We start from the raw sequence: 18,324 nt of genomic DNA on the forward strand, positions 1-18,324 counted from the left end.
TTCAAAATAACAGTTATATAGCAGGTCCTGGAAAACAAGTTGTCCAGATTAGAGGATGAAAACAAACTCTGCAAAGAGGTCTCCAAGAAAAACATGAAATTGATGCTTTTAGTATGGAAAAAAATATTGCTAGGCCAGAAACAGATGTGCTTGTGTTGGAAAAATTACTTATAAACAATATTTAGAGCTGGATGGAGTGGCCTACACCTATAATCCCAGCACTCTGAAGGCTGAGGCAGGAGTATCACAACTCTGAGGCTAGCATGGGCCACATAGTATGATTCTGTTTTCAGAAGAATAAAAAAAGAGAGAAGAAAAGAAACAATACTTACAAAACCAGACAAATAAAAAAGCAAGGCAGTTACTAACTTTGGGAAAAGCAAAGGCTATGCAATAAAGGAGGCATATTCACAGTGCTCCTTTTTGGTTTGAGAATAAATAATGGCCTTAATATTAACATTTGATAATGATCACTCCCACATTTCTATGTAATGATGTTTGGGAGATGGGAAGAAGGTAGAGTAAGGTGTGGTCTTTGTGTTGGAGAAATAAGCCAATAGACACTTAAGAATTAATACATTAAGAAATTGCAATATAAATTTCTTATTTAAAAGTATGATGATAAGTGCCAGGAGGAAAGGTATATGGTTTGAGGATGGCTGCTTCTGAGGAGTAGAACACGAAAGGCAGAATGGGAAAGGTAGAATGGTAGGGGTGGTCTTTTGCATGATGTGCTTTTTTGACCATATTATTCCTAACCTATCACTTAATACTTTGAAAATAGCAATGTATAGTATAATTGGCTATAGTAATGAGTAAATGCTATTTTAAAATTTAAAAAATAATTATAATTTTCTTTGGTGCACATTTACGAACAGATAGAATCTTCTCCAGAAGTCTAATTTTTGGCAGTGGATTCTCAGTATAGCAGTCAACTTCATAGACTTGGGAGTCTGATGGCTTGTGTTTTCATTTTAACTCTGCCATATCCTGTGTGACCTTGGGAAAGTTATTTAAATTCTCTGAGCTTTTCTTTCTTTTTCCTTTTTTTTTTGGTCTTTTTGAGACAGGGTCTCACCATACAGTTCAGGTTGGTCTTGAACTCACTTTGTAGCCCAGGCTGGCCTTGAAATCCAAATGATCCTCCTGCCTCGGCCTCCTGAGTGCTGGTATTACAGGTGTGCACCACCGCCCCTGGCTAAAAGCCTTGTCTTTTCTACCTTGCAGAATGCTCATAACAATAGTCAGATTGTTCTATCAATATTATAGGAATGTCACTGAGGTAAAATAACAACTAAAGAAATATGCTAAACACTTTACATTATTTTGTCTAATCTTTGTAAACTTTCAGCTTCATGAAGAACATACTTAATTCAGTATCTACTGGTTTCATTATTGATTGTTTAATATATGATAGCAGTTTTTTGTTAGTATTTATATGGGAAAGAAGATGAACGGAGAAACATAGTGAAAGGAGACAAATTGAGTAACATTCTTTTTCTTTTGAGACCAGATTTCCAACCCCCTCTGTCCTCCTGTCACACATAAGAGTTGAACATGGAGTGAAAAGAAAAAGATCCTCAGAGCATCCAAGTTCTGTTCAGAAGTGATGCTCTTTGGCTCAACACTGAATTCCTTTTAAAAATCATGGTAAAATATACTTGTCATAAAAGTTACCATCCAAACCATTTTTAAGTGGACAGTGCAGTGGGATTTCGTACATTCGTAATCTTGTGCAACCATCACCACCCTTCTCCTCCAGAACTTTTTCATCTTCCCAAACTAAACTGTCTCTCTAACAAACAGTAATTTCCCTTCCCACTCCTGCCAGCCCTGGCAACACCATTCTCCCTTCTGTGTCTACGATTTAAATGACTTTACGTACCTCATATAAGAAGAATTATGTGATGTTTGTTTTGTGACTGGCTTATCTCATTTAGCATAATGTCCTCAAGGCTCATCCATGTTACAGAATATTGTAGAATTTCCAGCCTTTTTATGGAAGAATAATACACATAGGCACACAAACACACAGACACACACATGAGATATATACAAATAATATGCATGCACATATGAGACATACCTCCCATATATCATTTTGTTTATAGGCTTATGCGTAACAAACCTTTGGGTTATTTCCAAGTCTTGGTTGTTGTAAGTAAAGTTGCTGGAAACATAGGTGTACAAACATTTATTTGAGTCTCTGTTTTTAATTCTTCTGCGTTCATCTTCAGAAGTGCAATTGCTGGGTAATATAGTAAATCTAGATTTAATTTTTGTGGAAGTTAACTTAAATTTGTGGAAATTTAACTTAAAATTTCCATCAGTAGCGTGCAAAGGTTCTAATTCCTCCTCATCCTCACCAGCACTTGTTATTTTGCACCTATGTTCTTGCATCTGTGTAGAAGAGATTCTGTTACATGGAATTTTTAGAAGTGAACTTGATGAGTCAAAGGGTAAACACATTTAAATTTTGGTACATCTAGAAAATTGCTTTCTGATAAGGTTGTATCAATTTACATTGCACCATTAGTGTGTGAGGAGATTATCTGCTGTATTTTCATCAACCGTTGATAATATAGCACTGCACTTTTTAATATTTGTTGTGCTGGTGAAAAAAAGTCTCATTACTTTAATTGGTATTTACTGTTTGACTATGTTTTGCATTTCTATTGGCTACCTATATAAGTTTGTCATTCTTTATTTCATCCATTCTCCATTGGTGACATTTAGCTCAGTTATCAGATCACACAGCATATTCAAGTTGGCAAAACAGAAAGGCAAATGTGGGAAGCTGTTTGAGATGCATCCAATAACAGTGAAAGGACTGCAGGAACATGCAAAATGATAACCCTGAGTCAACTGATATGTTATGGCTTGGGTTTTTCCTCCAAAGTTCTGTGTGCCTAGGGCTTGGTCCTTTATGTGGAAGTATTGAGCTGGTGGAACCTTTCAGAGGTGGCACCTACTGTGAGGTAATTAGACCACTGGTACCAAAATCTGTATCAGTCAGGGTTTACTAGAGAAACAGATATAACACAAGATATACCAATGTATAAGAAATTATAAGTTTGACTTACAATGGTCAGCCACAGAGTTGGATGAGGAAGTGTGCAGAAGGTGTCTGCACACTGGAGATTGAAGAGCCCAGCCCCAGGCCTGGGGTTCACTGCAGTGTCCATGTACATCTTTATCAGGAGGCTAATGGGTCTGTGAGGGAACGCTGAAGAATCTATGATGAAGGCCAGAGAGCCTACACCAGAAGGCTGAAGAGTCCCAGGTGGAAGCTGAACAGCCTGCACCAGAAGCCAGGACCTGACCAAGTTGAAGGCGAAGAGTGGAGATCCTCTGAAGAGCCAGCAGCCAGTCTTGTTTAAATTTTCTTTTTTTATGCAGCCTACCCACCCTGGGGGGCGCGTCCCCTACACCCACACCCTCTGCATGCCCTCCTCTTCCACGGGCTCAGGATGAATATAAAGTAAGCACCCTGGCTCCCTGCTGAGTTACATAGTTAACCTTTTAAACTTTGCAAATTGACACAATAAACAACATCCCAGAAGGGTAAGGGCATGTCCTTTTTACCCCAAGATGCTGATGCCAAACTGCTGCGTCACTTAGCCAAACCCCTAGATTCCCCAAGTTAACACAATGTATCAACCATAACACCACTCTCTTATTAACCTTTCCCACACTCTTATAAATACTTCATATGCTCTTAAACATTTTCTACATTCTTAAATCTACGTAATTTTAACAGCATGTAAAATTCTATATGGGTACTCACCGGTTAAGTGTACTACAACTTGAATGATGCAGATCATGAATTACTGTAGATATTTTTTTTTTAAACCCACGATACAGTGAAGCTGCAATAAGTGAACCGCAATGTAGTGCGAGACAACTGTACTTCCATCTGTGAACAGGGTGTGCTCAGTATCTGTCAGGGAGTTCATTTTTAGAACAGTTCATCCCAGGACAGCATGTGGCACCTGGACAGTTAGGTCTTGGTCTAAGATGAGCTTGTCAGCTTTCTTGATCAGAAAGACAGTGGCTGTTAGAGCAAGGAGGCAAAGGGGGAAGGTAGCCCTTAGTGACCAGATTTAAGTATTTGCACAGGTAGGCCACTGGGCACTCCCAAGAGCTGATAGTTTGAGTAAGCATCATTGTTTTTGTGAACTCAAGGATCCAGATTTTATAAAAGCCAGCAGCTCCAAGAAATTCACAAAGTTTTTTTTTTTTTTTATAACTAGTTTCTGCCAGATATTGCAGCAGAGATTTTGTGTCTTTTCAACAGCCGCTTGGATGTCATCAATCAGAAGTGCAGTGATTTTAATTGGGGTCTTTGTGAAAGGGGCTGGCTGGTAGGAGCCAACCAAAGACAGAAGAAGGCATTCTTTAGGTCCAGGCAGGCTGTGGGTAGCAGGCTATGGGTAGCAGAAGACTGAGGCAACATATATAGAGGGCAATCATAGTAGCATTGGCAGCTTGCAGATCTTGGACTGGCTTTTCAGGCAGGAGAGGTATATCTCAGCAGTTTGACAGTCTATAAATATTTTGCCATTTTGAAACCTCAGAAACAGTCCAAAAAGTATATGGGCTGGGAACCACAGAATGTAAGGTGATGGCTGCATTGCTGATGGCATGGAGACCTCGCACAAGGTGATTAACAGTCTATCAGGCTGATGTGTGGCCGGATGTCTGTTTGTGCTTCCTGAGACTGCTCACAGGAACAGGAGTTGCAGTGAGGCAGCATGGTTGATGGCTAGGCCCGGAGGCAAGTCTTTGGTTTATACCTCTGGGAAGAGAGTTTACAGAACTTGGGGATGGCAATTATCTGCCTCAGGCTGATGTAGGTGTCATCTTTCTCTTGGGAAATAGTCAAAGTTGAAAGTGCAGGGTTAAATGAGAAGGAGACTGACTGGCTTGGTGCAAAGGAGATGTCCTATCAGGTTGTAAGTTTGTGCCTGGTAGAAGGGGCAAGAAGCAAGAGTCCCAATTGCCCTGGTGATGGTAACTTTTTGACAGAGGGAACTTTGAAGGCAGAGAGTTTTGTTACACTGTCTACCAGGAAAGTCACAAGTTTGCCCCCTACTTAGGAAGGGGCATTTATTTTTATGTCTGTAGGCCTTATAACTCATAGCCAGAGGGTATAGTCATTTATCAGACTGGATTTTTTTTTATGGACATCAGGTGTTTTTTTTAATCTGGTTTCTGGGTAACAGTGGTTGATGGCCTTTTCCCCACCTCTTTTGATGTCTTTGAGAAGCACTCTACTGGGTTGTTTCTGGGCAAGGTGATCTTTGGAATGCCATGGCAACTTATTCATCAGGGCTGACAATTCAATTTTTCCTCAGTCAAAATGTGGAACTCCGAAGGACTTGTTGACAGTCATTGTGGGTGGGCATCAGATGACGCCATCTGACCAGGATAGATGCAGAAGGCTCTGGAGGGAGGGCCTCTGTGGCTGAATGCAGGCAATGGCTAGATGGAACTTCAATTGCCTAGAAGTAGATGAGTTGGGAGTGGGGAGTGAGGCTATATGTATTGGCAACAATAGCGGCAGCCAGCGCAGAATTTTCAGGAAGAATGGGCCTCTTTGTTTTTTCTTTGAGATGCAAGGAACGGTTTGGTTTTATTTTTAACTCTGCAAAAGCCCTTTATTCTGCAGTCAGGGACTGTGAGTTTTGACTAATTAATTCCCATCTGTGACTTCCTACATGTGTGTTCTGTACCCTTGGACAGTTGTGCAACAGACAAGGGTGGGTATCCCTAAAAGAGAGAGTCCATTTAGATGCCCACCTGGCCACACCCCTCACTGGGGACTTAGGTGTGACTTAGCTCAGAAAGGTGTGAGGCCTCTATTATGCCATATATTGATTACCACAGAACCTCAGGTGAGGGCCCATTCAACCACTGCAACCAGTGCTTCCCAGTCTTGGTGCACAGACAGAGCAGCCTATTGCTTATGCTGTCCATTCCACTCACTCACATATTTATTCAACAGGCACTCAGGGGTTCAACATTCCAACTCCTTCCCTTGAGGGTGGTCCTGATTAATGAGAGTTGACCACATTCCCCTTCTGCTTGAGCTGAGCAGGATTGACAAACAGACTAACTGGTGTGTCTTACTGGGGGTCTTACTAGAATCAGGCAGACGGGCAGACAGACAAACTTGTCCTCCTCCCTTTGGGGTCCGATGTGAAGTGCTCGAGTGGAAAGTCAGGAATATTCCTTCAGATTTCCAAGGGGACTCAAGAAATGTCAAGGGTGTGCCTTCCCATCCGGACCTGGAGAGGCGCTTGCTCTGTCCACAAGGGCCAAGACCAGTGGCCAAAGAGGTCATCATGGTTGATCTTCCTGGCCAGTGCTCCGGATGCAACGGCAGAACCACCAAAACAGCATCCAGGAGTTGGAGGCAGATTTATTTATATTAATGGGCACTGATGGGGGTCATTCCCAAAATATCAGGCCCTGATCTCTGGTGGTCCAGGGCTTATATTGGATAAGCAAGCAGGAAGTACAGATCCAGAATGGATGGACAATTGGGGATTGGTTTATACAATGTGCAGTGTAGTGACCAGCCATTTCTAAGAGAGCAGCAGCAACTGGAACTGGAACTGGAACAGGAACTATTACCTGGGCAACCAAAAAAATGAAGTATATTGGCTGGGGGGAGGCATTTTCTGTTACAGTTTGACTCTAGGCCATCTGCTTTTCTTATTTGCAATATTCAACTACTCCTGAGTTCTGACTTTATTTGATCATGAAGGTTCATCACCCCCTCTAATTCTATATCTTCCTGTCATCCTATGCTAGTCAACAATAGGATTGAAGACAATTTATAACTGGAAGTTTATCAGTGTTAGGGCTTATATCTAGATGTCTCCCCAAAACCTCATGCACTCATAGGTGGGAGGTGACTGGATCGTGGGTGGGTGATACTGATTGGTTTAGCATAGTTCTGGGTATGGATGGTGGGTTTACTGGAGAGGAAAAGACCCACCCTGGGTGACACCAACCAACGTGCTTGTAGTGTGGAGAGAAGAAGAAAGTCTCACTGCTTGCTGCCTGCCATCTCATGAGCTCTTTCTCCTGTACCATAACCCCCTGCCATGCCACTCTGCCTTGGAGCCAGCTAACTATGGACTGAAACCTCTACAAACTTTCCTCCTTTAAATTGTGGGGCTGGGTATTTTGTCTTAGCAGTGACAAAGTAACTAAGACAGTCAGTGCTTAAATTGGATGAAATCAATACATCAATGACTAGTAAATATCTCAGGACTGAGAACTACAAACTTTCTAGCTCAGTGAAAATCTTGTACTAAATTTGTGTGCCTGTAATCCCAGCAGTCTGGGAGACTGAGACAGGAAGATCACAAGTTCAAGCCCAGCCTGGTCAAATTAGCAACTTAGCCAGACACTGTCTCAAAAAGTTAAAGAAAGAACAAATGAGTGAAAGAAAGAAAGAAGAACGAGAGAAAGGGAGGGAGGGAGGGGGAGGAAGAAAGAAAGGAAGGAAAGAAAGAGCTGGGATGTAGCTCAGTGCAAAGGTCCTGGGTTCAATTCCTGGTACCACAAAAAGTTACTTCTTGGCCTTTTGGATAAGATCAAGTGTCAAAAAGAAAAGCCAACATTTATACTTCTTATGATGAGAATGTAAAGCATTCTCCCTTTACCAAGGAAACTAACCTGCTACTTATTGGTTCCATGCAGATTATGGTTCCTTGCAGAAACCATAAAAGGGAGAAACCTGTGATCTTCTTGCCCTACCCCTATTTCTGCAAAGAAAGTCCCTAACTTGGATAAGAGGCAATGAAGGCCTTCCAGTTGAATTTGTGAGATGGAAGGACCCAGAATCTTGAAAAACTTCTGTCTCCATTAGAAGATAATTGTACTTGGGATGATTTGAGGCTTAGCCAGGACAAAGTGGGTTCTTTTCTTCCCTTCCCTGTCTCCCTCCCTGTCTCCCCTTCCTTTCCTTCTTTTTTCTTCTTTCTTTCTTCCTTCCTTTCTTTCTTTCTTTCTTTCTTTCTTTCTTTCCTTCTCTTTCTTTCTTTTCTTTTCTTTTCTTTTCTTTTCTTTCTTTCTTTCTTTCTCTTTCTTTCTTTCTTTTCTTTCTTCCTTTCTTTCATTCTTTCTTTCTTCTCTCTCTCCTCTCCCCATTCTCTTTCTTTTCCCTCCCTCCCTCTCCCCCCCCTCTCTGTCTCTCTCTTTCCCCAGATGAGTCTGGAAGTCTAGTCAACACTGTGCCAGCAGGTGTGAGGCAGACAGCTGTGGCAGGGTGTGAGGCTGAGGAGACTCCTGCTGCTTCCTGACCAGACAGACTCGGGAAGCCCCTGTGGGAGCTGCAGGCAGATGCTGGCTTCAGGGTGCCACTGACAGCAGCAAAGGGCTGCCTCAGGGTCAGAAAGTGCCCTGAGTGTGTCCAGGTTTTGCTTCTCCTTCCAGCAGATGATTTCATGTACTGATGAAGAGTTGTGGTGAGAGAAAGCTCCCAAGCAGATGCACACGGCAATCGTGTGTCCAGGGTATCAGCTGTCATGTCACTATTGCTCTTTGGCAAAAGCTGACTACTCTGAGCAATGTACATGTATTTCTGTGCTAAACCATTGAATCCCAGCTCAGGTAAGTACATGTGCTGTTTATTAGATTGCTCCCTTAGACTACAGCATAGCGTAGACACAGCCGTTCACAACCATTAAATACACAGGAAGAACACTGAGATTTCATGAGATGCTTTTGATGTTCCTTTTGATAATGAAACAACAGATTCTCTTCCCCCAAAATATCTGAAAATGGATTATTTATTCATGTTTCTTGTATCTGTCAAGATGCCTGGTTGGCAGCTGAAGATAGAGTGTATCCGTCAGCATATAGCAAGAACAACAAATGATACTTTAGGAAAACCTAAAAAGATTTCTCCCTTGTATGGACTTCGGGCTGTGATAGCTGATGCCAGTGAAAGAAAGTTCTCTAGGGGCTGGGGATTTAGCTCAGCGGCAAAGCGCCTGCCTGGCAAGCGCAAGGTCGTGAGTTCGGTTCCCGGTACCGGAGAAAAACCAAAAAAAAAAAAAAAAAAAAAAAAAGAAAGTTCTCTAAAAAGAAACTGTGAAGTAGCAGCTCTCAACTGTATCTACACATTAGAACCCCCATGTGGAGCTTTCAGACATCCCAGTACCCAGGTTGTACCCCGATGAAAGAAATCAGAATGTCCCAGAGGAAGGACCCATACATTTACATTTTTAAAAAAAAACCTCCTGGGTGATTCCCATTGTAGTTAAGGTGACACACCACTGCTTTAAGGGGGAAATTTTGTCATTCTTTGCAAAGTTCTGTAACACTGGGAGAGGGCTGGCCCTTTCATTTACAAAGGAATGAGAATTCTGTCTCATTTCTTCTCATTGTTTAGTGCAAGTATTGGAAATGCTATGTGTTAAGATTGAGATCGGGTGGCTGTAGCCGATGAGGGAGGGGACCCGGCTTGGGGAATGACTGCAGAGAACGGAAGTTCCAATCCCCGTGCTGATGTTGCCAAGGGGAGACGCAGCTCCCGTGGAGCCTGCTTTTTCAAAATATGTTGGTGATTGGAATTTTTGTGCAAAGCCTCTAGTTTTAGAGATGTTTGTAATAAATTCAAATTCTTTTAACATCTCTGTGCCACCAAATGAAACTCATCGGCAGCCGAATTTGTCCCTGTGGGTTGCCTGTTAGTTCATCTGGTTTGTAAAGCATTTGGGAAGCTCAAAATCTTTCTTTTAAAATTATGTTTTATTTTCTGTTATGATGAAATACACCAAACATAAAATTGATCACTTTAAAGTGCACAATTTAGTGGCATTAAGTGCATTCAGGATATTGTGTAACCGGTGACACTCTTTTATTCCAGAAGTTTTTCATTATGCCATGCCCATTAAGTGATCACTCCCCATTCCTCTCTCCCCCAGTTTGTGGCACCCACAAATGTGCTTTCTGTCTCTATGGATTTACTTAGTCTGAATATTTCACATACAAAATTATATACTATATGGTTTTCTGTGATTGACTTTCACATAGAATTTTTTTTTTTTGGTACTGGGAATCAAACTTAAGACCTTGTTCTTGCCAGGCAGGGGCTTGTGCAGCTGAGCTATATTCCCGGCCCTCACAGCACTTTTTTCAAGGTTCATTCATGTTATAGAATGTATCTGGCCTTCCTTTTCAGGGCCAAGTAGTATTCCATGGAACAGCCATACCACATTTGGTTTACCTATTCATTCCTTGATGGACTTTGGGTTCTTTTGGCTATTGTGAATAGTGTTGTTATGAGCATTCATCTACAAGTTTTATTTGAATACAGAGATGCAGCATAACAACTTATCCCCACCGCCCCAGCACTTGTATTCCAATTCTGTAGGTGCTCATAAGCTGGGCACTTACTTACTGGGTAACCAAGTTGTTCCAGTTGGCCTTTGTCTGCCCCACCGAAGGTCCCACATCCCAGGAACCTTCTCAGTTTTAGATAAACTAAGATGACTGGGCACCATCCAGTGGCTTACTTTAACTAATCGGTACAAGATGCAAGTTGAGGATTAAGGTCCGACTATGCCACATATCGTTCACTAGCATAGTCTGTTTTGAGGAAAAGTCTAATAGTTTTAGGATTTCTTTCAACCACTGCAACAAGTCTCTGTTCCTCGTGGGGGTGGGGGCCTCTGTGATCAACAATAATTTCTGGCCGTCTATACACTACATGCCCTTGGTGGATGGGAATGTCTCAGGAGTGTTCAGGTGGCCCTGAGCAAGTTGGTGCACAGTTAACCCTGTGACTGATCCGACAACGAATGGGAGGAAAAATGATTTCTGCTAGGGTTGCTGATATCGCTCTCTTCTTTGCCACATCCTGAAGAAAAGTCATCTAAAAATGGAGCCAACACAGAAGAAAGCAGGGCTGAGGTATGAGGAGAGAAAAGAAAGTTACCAAGCCAGAGACAGAATAAGATTGAACTTCTTGATGATTTGAATCATTATTTTTGCATAAACTAGTTTGCATGGGGGTTTGTCCTTTGCAACTAAAAGAATATCGATGAGTACACTGATTAATATTTATATCCTGCATATATAGCATCTTACCTGGCAATGGTAGACATGTAGAGAATGTTCATATGTGTCAGTTCAGTTCATACTTTCCTTAAAGATGACATCTATGGTTTTTAAAAATCAGTGAAATAATATGAATGCAAGAAGACTCATGATCTGAGCAGGTGGAGAAATTGGAACCATAGGTGTTGCCAGTGGGATGGTTAAATGAAGTAGCCACTCTTTGGAAAATAGTCTAGCAGTGTACCTCATTGGTAGAGTACTTGCCTAGCGGGTACAAAGCCCTGCATGGCATCTCAAAAAAATTAAACAGAGAATCACCATTTGATCCCACAATTCTGCTGCTGTGTACATACCAAAATAATTAAAAGCAAGCCAGGTGCAGTGCTGCATATCTGTAATCCCAACAGTCTGGAAGGCTGAGGAAGGAGGATCCCAAATTCAAGCCCAGGCTGGGCAACTTAGTGACTTAGTACTAAGCAGACAAACAAAACATTAGAAACTGGTATTCAAACAAAAGCTTGTTTATGAATAGCCATAGCAGAGCTATTGTAAACAGTTAAAAGATAGAACCAACCCAATGTCCATTAACAAATCAATAGGTAGAGAAATTGCACTATATTCACACAAAAGAATATTATTCGGCCATAAAAGGAAATATGGAGATACACTACAATATGGATGGATCCTAACAGCATTACGCTAAGTAAAAAAGGCCAGTTGTCAAAGACAGCATAGTATATGATTTCTCTCACAAGATGTTCGGAGGAGGCAAAGCCATAGAGAGAGAAAGCAGCTTAGTTATGTGAGAGGCCTAGAGAAGTGGGGGGATGGAGAATGACTGCTTAACGAATGTGGGGTTCTTTTGGGGTGATTAAAATTTCTGGAGCTAGGTAGTAAGGATAGTCACACAACAGTGTGATTGTTTCCAGTGTCGCTATTGGTAAATTTCACATTATACATATTTTACCACAATGAAAACGAAACAAAAGAATTAGGAATTCCCTCAGGGCTGCAAGACTAGAGACCCAAAAGTTATCCCGAGCATAATGTGCCTGGGCTGGGGGAAAGTCTGGAATCCAGGCTGTGCTGTGCCCCTCGAGGTGAGGTCCCTCATACCTTTGCAGAGAAAATGCTTCCTGTGATTTGTGCAAAGACAACATTCAGGCTCATGCTGAACTTAAACTTCAGATGCAAGCTGGTGAGGGGAGCAAGTGAATTTTGTTGATGGCATCACTTTGCTGCAATTTTCAATGATCGACACGCATCTTTAAGTACTTGGAGAGTGCCACAGCACACGCCTCCTCTATCCTGAGGGTGCTATATTTGAAAATTCACAGTGCATCACTGAGTGCTTAATTTGTAAAGCCAGCATAAATCACTGGACTAAATTGTCCATTACTGTGAGCTGGAATTATCTCATCATCAAGAGAGTGATCTGGTTGCTTTGCTCACGTCGGGAATTAAGAGACAAAGAGGCAAAAGGCCAGAAAAAAAGAGTGAGAGAGAGAACTCTAGAAAAATCAGTTTTCTGATGTTGAAAAAACCTTACAAAGGTTAAAGATAGGAACATTCTGTTTGCTCTTATTAAAGGTATTTTTAAAGTCACTTATATTTTGAGGATCAGTGAGTTAGAACAGAATAATAATCCTTTTGCAGCTTTGGAGCTAGCATTCTGAGATTTCCCTCTCTCCCTGCAAAATCAGTAGAAAGAAAAAAAAAGGGCAAAAAACCACTCTGGGAAAGCAATAGAAGCTCTGTAGGAGGAGCCACTATTAGTTTTGTGTAGCTGAGGTAGACAGCCCCTCTGCCTCCTAACCCACCATTTTTCAATTTGCATTCTCATTCACAGAGACCTTGAAAATCTTGGGGCCGGCTCCTCGCTGGTATAACAGGATGTGGAATGAGGCTTTTCGGGTTGTCCAGGAACTTCAGTGAGCTAAGGGCAGTGGGTGACAATACTTCCTTTTTCTGTTAAGAGGTGGCCACACTGGTCCTTTGACCATCTATCTATAACCGTTAACCTCCAGCCTATATAAGATAAGGTCAAGATGTTATCCCCAGGAGGTTTCTTGGACAGACCTGTCCAGTTTCCCATGGGCCAGTGACTGCCTCAGAGCATGCTTGGGTTTGAGTTATCCTGAAAAGCCTCAACCGAGAGAGCAGCCTTCTGGCAAAGGGACCGGGGAAGAAGAGTAGACTACTTGCTGAATGGAGTCTGAATGGAGGTAGGGTATGCAAGAGGTCACCAGTGTGTGTGTGGTCCCCACATGGGCATCTCCATAGAGTCCCCAGAGCACCCCATGCACCATTATGGTTTCCTTTTTCACTCAGCCCTCAGAGGCTCCCAAAAGGGGCTATGGAAGCTGGAGAGAAGGAAGAAAAGAGCACATGCACCCTCACATCCATTGTGAATTCCTGAGCCACCCGAAAGGTCAGACCAGAAGGGCAGAAGAGGTATTTAACTGGACATGAGAACGAAGCTTTCATTGGATGGCAGGAGACTGGACAGCTAATACTTGTAAACAAGACTGCTCTTACAGTTGAAACTAATTTAAAAGGCAGAAGACCTATGGAGACATTGCCCCAGGGCACAGGAAAGAGTGGCTTTGAGTCTTGACAAGCACTGGCAGAAGAAAAAATGAAGCCAGTTCTTCACTCTCACCTCTCCCTACCCCAAGTTCAATTCACTCAATAGCCCACTAACAAGCACTTATTCTCACTGCTGATAAAATCACTCTCAGGCAGGTGCTACTCAGCGGTAGTATGCACTTTCTGGGGAACTACAACACCATCAACAACAAAATTCCTGTTGGTTACCTCCAGTTCTCTAGGCTGGAGACTCGTGTGGTTCTCATCAGTCTGAGGTGCAAAACACTACACCAGGGGCAGCACATTCAGCTGCCTACGGGGCCCAGGCAGGAAACACAAATAATCAGTGAAGAGGACTTGGTGAGACTGGAGTGCCCTGGGCAACCGAGGTGCCCTATGAAAGGGAAAGCGTCCTGTCTTCCAGCTGGTGGCTGCCCAGTGTAGACAGAGCTTCCTCTTTTTTTAAGCCTAACATCTGCATTGCTTGGTATTACGCCCAAATGTTGGGAATATTGCAAGGACATTGGCTCTTCACTGCAGGTGACACAATCTGCTCCAGGTGGTTTAAGCAGAAGTACTTTAATAGAGTGGAGAATTGTGTTCCATCCCACCTCCAATATCTTGAAGCCCCAATGTATCTGGATATAGGGTTTTTAGGCGTAGAGGAGGTTAGAAGGATTCATAAGGGTGTGGCCCTCATCCAGTAGGAGTGTGGCCTTCTAAAGAGCGATTGAGATCTTGAGATCTTGATGTCTCTCTCTGCCCTTAAGGACACTGAAAAGTGAGCAGCGTGGCCATGTGCAAACCAGAGGGAAAGTCCTCACTACTGACCCTGACCTTGGACTTGCAGTTTCCAGAACTGTGAGAAAATAAAGTTCTGTGGCTTAAGTCACCCAGTAGTTTGTGATGGTGGCCTGAGCAGGCTAGGACAGCTGGGTAGAAAGCCTGCAGACTCTCCAGGAGGACGAGACAGCCAGCCCTGGGCCGCACTGCCAGAAACAGTGCCCAAACTGACCGTGGGGCTGTCCCTTGAGCCCTGGGCCATGGCCTTCAGTACACACACCATGGCTTACTTGAGGGTAGGGTGGAGCCCCTGGAAGCAGAGGTACTGGCTGCTTTGTTACCATTGGGTAGAATCCTCTGCACTGGTTCTCGGTTTCCATTAGAAACGCCCTGTGATGTGTTTAATGGCAGAGTCCAGATCACAACAGAAAAGTGCTTTGGTTTCTCTTGTGCAGAGGTGGGACTCCTACTGTGCAGTGCGCTTAAACATAGGAAGGATATGCATTTGTGTGTTGCTTATAGCCTGCCATTAATGACCTCTGACTTCTATTTTCATTGTTTAAATTTCTACTTCCTTTAAGAACAACGAGAAAAACCAGGTCCCCCCTCTCCCCTCCCTTTCCTCTACTGAATTTGCTCAGATACCTGTGGAAGTAACTAGGGCCACCAGGGCTGAGATTCTACACACAAAGGATCGATGAGGCGGGGAGCTGCTGTACTGCAGCCACTTTTCTCCTGGTGGAATCTGCAAACACGGGCACAGGGAAAGAGGTCAAGAATCTAAACTTCTCCTGGGTAAGAGGCCTACTGCCAGGGCACAAAGAAACCAATTTTTGGCCGTGGAGACAAAACTGGGGACTTCTGAGGCTGATCTCCTAGGAAGAAAGGAGGGATAGAAGACATTTAGTAAATTCTGATACCTTGCAGGGCAAAAGGCAAAGAATCAAGCAGAAAATCTGGTAAAACAGTTTCCCAAAGTCTTGCTACACTGTGGAGACAAGGGTTAGTGCCCAGGCCTGGGGAGAGGAGACCTGCTGAACGCTGATGGTTCTCAATGGGAAAGGCAAATGCTTACGCGGAAGCCCAGGTTATCAAAAGTGAAACCCAGGTTCCATCTGGAGCAACCTCTGATTGAACTAGGATAAGTGGGCCCGGAGTGGTGGTGTATGTCTATAATCCCAGTACTCTGGGAGGCTGAGGCAGGAGGATTGAAAATTGGAGCCCTGCTGTGGCAATTTAGTGACTCAGTGAGACTCTGTCTCTAAATGAAAAAGGGCCAGGAATGTAGTTTATGTAAAGGACCTGGGTTCAATCCTTAATGCAGGGGTGGGGAGGGAGAGAGAGAGAGAAAAAAGAAAAAAGAAGAAAGAAAGGAAAAGGAAAAGAAAAAAGGAGTATCAGTCCCATGTTAACTGATTTATAGACAATGGGTGAGTCTCTCCAGAGCTAGGTAACAGAATTTGAGACTTTTTTTTTTTTTTTTTTCATACACAGTGACTGGCATTCAAAAAGTCACAGGATCTGCTAAGAGACAGGACCAAATAATTAAAAACAAAGAGAAAAAATAGTCAGTAGAAAGAGATGAACAGGTGAACAAGGTATTGGCATTAGACAAGAGCTTTAAAATAACCATTATTGATATGTTCAAGAAAAACACGGAGAAAGTGGATGAAAAGAGAGATAATTTTACCAGAAAATTCGAATCCACTGAACTTAATGATCCAAAATATTGGGAGCCTAGAGGATTTATTTGACTCCCTCATTGACAAAAAGGTTTTGTGTTTTTTCGTTTTGTTTTTGTGGTACTAGGGGTTGAACTTGGGTTTTGTATGTGCTAGGCAAAAAAAAAAAAAAAAAAAAAAGATCTACCACTATATTCCCAGCTCAACAGAGAATTTGAAAATACTGATTTGGTTCTGTATAAGCTATAAAATTTTGTGGCTTATAGTCTTAAAATTTATTTAGTTATTTGCTTATTTATTTATTGCTGGGCATGGTGGTGCATACCTTTAATCTCAGCACTCTGGGAGCTTGAGGCAGGAGAATCACATGTTCAAGGCCAGGCTGGGCAGCTTAGTTACTAAGCAAGAACTTGTCTCAAACAACAAGGACCAAAACCAAACCAAACCAAACCGAAACAACAAACCTACACACATACATGTGTGCGTGTGGACACAAAACTAAAAACACAACAAAAAACAAACAATGGCACACAACAAAAAACAAACAATGGCTAGGGATACAGATCATTACAAAGGCCCTGGGTTCAATCCCCAGTACTGAAAATTTATTTTATTTTTATTTTTTGCCATCCAACTTGGCCAACACTGGCGGCTATCATACTTCTCAAGTGCCTTCCTTAAAAGGTGACTTAACGGGTGACATATTATGTCCCGAGTTTCACACCATTCCATAAGCCCATTTCTTTAGCATGGGGGTCTGTCTACTAGGAGAAAAAGTTCTGTCTCTGTCTGTCTGTCTGTCTATCTATCTATCTATATATTTTTAATGAGATGAGGTCTTGCTGTGTTGCTCAGGCTCCAGAATAGCTGGGACTACAGGTACATCCCAGTACTACCACACTTGGCTGCTAATTCTTCTCTGTATATCCTTTGGGGAATGAACGTGGGGAACATTAGGTAAGGTGGTCAGAGGCCTCTCCGAGGGTGACTTTTGACTTGTGTGGCACTGGGTGACAAGGAGGAGCCAGCCAGGAGAGGATTAGGGTGAAGTGTGGTGGGGAGTGGAAGGGACAAAGAGTACAAAGATTTAATCAGGGTTGACAACCATTTCTGCAATGAACCAGAGAGTGAACAGTGTAGGTATGTGAGCCATACAGTCTGTTGCAACTACTTAATTCTATCGTTAAAGGGCAAAGGTAGACGCAGGCAATAAATAAATGGATGGTACTATTCCTATAAAATTTTATGGATACTAAAATGTGAATTTCATATACTTTCCCCGTGTCACAAAGTATTTTTTTTTCCAACCATTTTTAACACTTCAAACCCATCTTAAATTCTGGTACCACAGAGCCGGGTGTGGTGGCACATGGCTGTAATCCCAGCACTTGGGAGGCTGAGGCAGGAGAATTGCTGTGAGTTAGAGGCCAGCCTAGGCTACATAAGCGAGCTCAAGGCCAATCTGCACTGCATAGTGAGACCTTGTCTCAAAGGCAAACAAAAAAATTTCTGGTACTAGGGTTAAGTAGACTGAGGTTGGACCAAGCAGCTCCTTGTAGGACAAGGTAATAATCACAGTAAGTCAAGCCTGGGATTGGTGCCCCATGCCTGTAAGCCTAGCAGTCTGGGAGGCTGAGTCAGGAGGATTCTGAGTTCTGCTCAGTCTGGGGCAATTTAACGACTTGGGGAGACCCTGTCTCAGAACTAAAAAGGTGGGGGGAGTAAGGGCCAAGGGTACAGCTCAGAGCGAAGGCCTTGGTTTCAATCCCCAGTATCACAAAAACCCAAGACAAAACGAAGCCCCTTTTCCCTAATGGGGCCGGCCAGGGTACCAAGTTGGGACCTGGCAGCTTCCCTACAGGCCAGGGAAAATCCTCAGGTTTGCTTTATATTTTTCTCCCTAGTTTCAAGAAAGAACAAAAAGGTACACACAGACAGCGGGCCAGAAACCGTCTCGAGAGGACGTGCCCAGGTCCACGCGGACGCCTCCGCGGCGCGCACTCCGGCTTTTAAAGTTGGGCGCACACCTGCTCGCAGCCGGAGCGCACCTGCTGCGCGGCGCTCCGGCCTCGTCTCGCGAGATCGCTGGGTAGTAGTGGCCCCCACCCCCACCCGGCCGCTGAACCCCTTTCCCCGCCCCCTCGCTCCTGCCGTCTCCTCCGCCCCGGGGAGCAGCCCCGGCCCGGCG

This window comes from Chinchilla lanigera, unplaced genomic scaffold, assembly GCF_000276665.1.
Source record: "Chinchilla lanigera isolate Chin_1 unplaced genomic scaffold, ChiLan1.0 scaffold00054, whole genome shotgun sequence".
In the NCBI taxonomy this organism is placed as follows: Eukaryota; Metazoa; Chordata; class Mammalia; order Rodentia; family Chinchillidae; genus Chinchilla; species Chinchilla lanigera.